Source organism: Quercus robur, chromosome 3 (assembly GCF_932294415.1).
Source record: "Quercus robur chromosome 3, dhQueRobu3.1, whole genome shotgun sequence".
NCBI lineage: Eukaryota > Viridiplantae > Streptophyta > Magnoliopsida > Fagales > Fagaceae > Quercus > Quercus robur.
Window position 1 is genome coordinate 62482127 of NC_065536.1, and position 5222 is coordinate 62487348.

The following is a 5222-nucleotide window of genomic DNA, read 5'->3' on the forward strand; positions in this document are numbered from 1 at the left end:
CAATGTTTGTGTTCTATTCAAATTCAAATAGAAATAGAAATATATATATATATATATATAATCTTCATTCACCATTACATTTAAAAATCTAATGAACAATGCTAACTCTCATTAAATGTCTCTATTATGCAAATCATCGATCAGTAAATATATGATAATAGTAAGAGACTACAAATGAGATCATGAAAAAAAATGATAAAACTAATTAGCCACTATCATTATGGAGTAACAGTCAGTGGTTTTATGTATCTAAAGATGTGAAACATATGGAGTTTACCTTAAGATATATGCAAAGATTCACGTCAAATAGGATTCCCTTTTTTGAACTGGACTTTTATGTGGTTCAAAAATGCCCCTACACCTTAAGTTTAAGTAATAACAAAACTTAGGGACAAATACGTAAAATAAAACCCATTACACCACTTTAAATTTTCAAACACATGTTCAAATTAAAAAAGGTTAAAAAATTTTGTTTACCTCACAATCCATTCCAATTCAGTGTTTGTGTTCTATTTAAATATTGCTTCTTTAAATAAAATAAAATAAAATAAAATAAAAAAATTCTTTTCCTTGTCCTTATCTCAACTAAAAATAGATTCTTACAATCTAACACACTGTCACATGGTCAATTTTTCACTCAAATTTTCTGCATGTGATAGCCCTAAGTTCTTGACTTAGTCTTAGCCAACACCACACACACATTGCAGGAACACTTAGAACAAATTATATAGGGACGTATACACACACAGCACACACAATGTTTACAGGGAATCCACCCCAACATTTATTACTTAATTTCAAGTACAAAGAAAACCCTTTACAAGTCTAAAGAATTACATAGAATTTTCCCAAAGGCCAAATACACTCTGCTGTTGACAACCCCAACAACTTTAGGGTCATATACATGAAAATAACTATTATGGCAATTATTGTCTAGTAACTGCCTGGGTCTTGGACAATCTACCACTTGTGTTCTAACTTAGGGCACCTTCAATTGATGCTATCTTGGCTTGCTCTCCACATTTTTCAGCCCCTACACAACAAGTCTGAACTTCAAAGAAACTAGGAATTGCTTGATAACTGCTCGTAACTGACACTGCACATGCACAGCCCATGTCTCAACAAATCATAGGGCTTTTGCCCATCATCCAGTAGCCCACACAACATATTCTCACATGTTTTGGGAGGCTTGGCCCATGCCTAAGCCCTCTCCCATTAGCAACACAGCCCACATAACATGCCTACATACATCACACCAAGTAACTACCATCAGCCCACTAGCATCTATCCTTGCATCAGCTAGCACCCACCAGCCCAATGTTTTGCACATAGCATTAGATCATCACAGCATCCCAATCCTGTCTTGCACTCAAGCCACCAAGTCCACACATAAGAAACCGACAACTAAGCCACCAATTATGGATGGCAATGGGGCGGGGCAAGTCCGAAGGGATCTTCACCCTCGCCCCGCATGGTTTTGTCTTACCCCATTCCCGTCCCACCCCGCATGATGGGGAAAATTTTCTTGCCCCATCCCCACCCCTTGGGGCCCCATGAAACCCCGCCCTACCCCGTAAAACTCTACTTCTTGTTAATTTGCCCACAACTATTACAATTGTTTTTAATAAAACCTGTTTCATTAATAAAAATATACTTGAAATTACAAATAAATTTATCCTATCAAATCAAACTAATTTTTAGCAAAAATTGAGTAGTATTATTAAAATGTTTAACAAGGCAATATCACAACAAAAACAAAAATCTCAAAATACAAAATCAATGATTCAATAGTATATAAATTTGTTTATAATAAAGATAAAAGAAAATGTTAAAATTTGTACCTTATTTCCAACCTTGCTAGAGAAAAAAAAGAAACAAAAAGCCTTGTTAAGTAAAATAAAATAAGTTGATGATATGTTTTTTAAATAGTAGGGTTTTAGGGTATGAAAAGTTTACAATTTAGTGCTTATCAATGTAGGGCGAGGCGGGGAAGTTGGGTCTAAAAAGTCTAAACCCATCCTCGCCCTGCCTCACGGTGCGAGGAAAAATCTCACCCCATCCCTACCCCATCACCTTTGCGGGGCGGGGAAAACCCGCGTGGATCTAAGTAGGGAGGGGCAGGTCAAGTGGGGTGGGCAAAAATTGTCATCCCTACCACCAATGCCATGCACCACCACATAGGGTCAGCACCATCTGCTGCTGCCCATCATCAAAACCAACTCTACCCACCATGGCCCTCCTCTGCCATGACCTTGGGGCATCATGTAGAGCAAGATGCCTCCACATGCTGCCCTCTCATCCTGCTTATCGATCCAACTGGAGTAAGAAGACTGGGTATGTCCCCTTAAAGAGCCCTTAGGAGCATTACTAATTTAGCATAAGGAGCCATGAATGTGTTGAGAAAACATGGAGCCAAGTGAATGGCCTAATACTGCCCAAGCACCCTCATTCCTCATACTATCATTAGCAACAAGTAAAGCTCCTAACACACACGCATGTTGATTGCCTTTTAATTGAATTCAAATTTTTAATCCCTCATCTAAACAAAAAAGGAATTTAATTTAAATTTTTTTTTTAAAAAAAAACACAACTCTTTAACTTCTTTCACCTAGTTTATTTGAATTCAAATTTCTTACTCCCCCATCTGATCCCAAAAAAAAAAAAAAAAACAAATAGCTATCAACTACTACGATTTTTAAAATTCTTGCTTTATGTTGTAAAATTTTAAAGTACTCGCAATTGTACGAACCGTATCGAAGTATAGTTTGACAAAAATGAGGTCGAACCCACAGAGACTTGAATGAACATAGGAAAATTAATCAAATCTTAACCAAATTAATCCTAATCTAGTTTAATAAAAATTGGTTGTTTTGAAATTAAATAAACTAAACAAATAATTAAACTAAGCAAAGATATAATATAAAACAGTAAAGAGATGTAAACAATCTAGAGGAAGGAATTAAGGTTTTGGAATCTGCCTTGTAAGTCATATCAACATATATTTATGATCATTAATTTTTCCCAACTACTGCATAATAATCTAGAAATCAATTTTGCTATCATGAAAAATATTATCATTAAAACTTCTATTTAAATATCTAAAGCATACTCTTCTTCGCTTCCTATGTATAAAATCAAATTATCAATTGTATCCGTAGCCAAACAAATCACAAGAGATATCCCATTTTAAAATCAAGAAATAATAAACCAAGCATTCAATTAATTAAGATGAATCCTAAATCATGAGAGAAACATGATTGAACTCATATCTAGAATCTCATCTTAGTCAATTGATATGAAGCAAGAACAATTTAAATCATTAAAGAACAACTATTGTGGGAAAAATCAAATTACATAAATATTATTGATAATCCTTAACAAGGTTTCATCCTCAACCCTAATTATAAATTTAGCTACTCATGGTAATTGAAATAAAACACAAGAATAAAATACTAAACATTAAACTAGACAAATAAAATAGAGAATGAAATAGTCATAATGCTATCATGGAGAAAAGCAATAGAGAAGCCACATGCGGCACTGCCTCTTGCTCCAATTTTATGTTTTGCATCCCAGCCCTAGCACTAGCCTTAGCCTCCCTAAATTTTGCCCTAAAGAGCCTTTGAATAGGTCAAGGAATCCTATTACAAGTTGAATTCCCATTTGGAGAAAATCCCAGATTTTTAGGCTTCACTTAACCGATGATTTTGGCCCATTTAAAGTCAGAATTCAGACTTTTGGTAAACTACAAAGTTGTAGCCCTTTAAGTAAATTTCCAGCCCAACTTGAATCATTTCGATTGGACATCTAAGCCGAAAGTTATGCCAAAAATACTAATTGATATGCAAGCTAGAATCCTAATCCGAATTAGACTTGGATTTGCAGCAGATTTCTTTTGATTTCTTTTGATTCCTTGCTCCAATTGGACTTAAATTTAATTAGGCTGGCCTTCTTTAACTTCATCATGGCCCTTGTAAAACTAAAGTCCATTAGCTTTCTTCTTTGCACAAATCCACTTATTTATTTCCATTTTCCTACAAAAGACAAATTCACGCAATAAAATTCAATTAAGCACAATATTGATTATTCAGCATTATTCCAAAACCAAATATAAAATGCATGAATTAACTCAAAATAAGTATGATAATGTTTCCTAACAATGATATAAATATGCAAAATAAAGCTATTATCAATGCACATCACTCTATTTGTATATATTTCACGTTTCAATTTTTACCTTTTTCACACAAAGACTTTGATTTCCTCATTTTGTTTTTTCAATTAGTTCATCACCATCTCTTCATTGAGAAAGGCACATTTCCTTTGATATTGTTATAATTTTTTTTTTCATTGTATTTTCATTTTCTTTGAACTAATCTTATATGTTTGATTTAATCTCCTATTATTTATTTATTTCTCATAACGCTTACCTCTCTTTTCTAGGTTCTTTCCACAACTCCATCGATTTCCTCTAATTTTATCTTACTAGATACCATCTCCTCTTTAAGAAATATATATATATTTTTTTTAAATTCATTATTTCCCTAGAATTTTGGTGAAAAGTTTTGTCTTATCAAAGAAAATGGAAGAGTCTCTGAGCACACACATTGAGGCTAGTGTGTGTGTGTGTGTGTAAACTTAAAAGATAATGAAAACCCAATTGTTAATAACTAAAACAATAATAATAATATATCTAATGAGACCACCCTAAAAAATATTACCACGCGCAACACACGAAATTGTGACTAGAATTTATATATTACTAAAAGCTAAAGCATAGCGTTTAATGTTGTTGCACTCATATTGCACCACGTTAGCGGCCATGTCATTCCAATCTTTTTCTTTTTTTTTGTCCTACAATTTTAAAATAGTTTTTACAAATTTCAGAATAATAATAAATCTACATATTAAATCCCAGCCCACTTCTTATCTATTTACTTCCACCATAAAGCCCAATCCAAGGCCTTTTCAACTTAAAGGATAAACAACAAATTTGAAACTGTGGAACCCCGAAGGGTTTTGCGTGAGAAGCACAGCATAGGGAACGGGAACAAGCAGTTCAAAACAGAGTTTGAATTTCTCCCACCTTTCTATTCTATAGTTACGCATCGTTTCAAGGACAAACATACGGTTTGAACTTCTGCTCTAGGTTTCACATCGTCTCAACCTAAGGAAAACCAAAGAGTCTGAAACGGTGAAGGGAAGGAATCTGATACCATTTG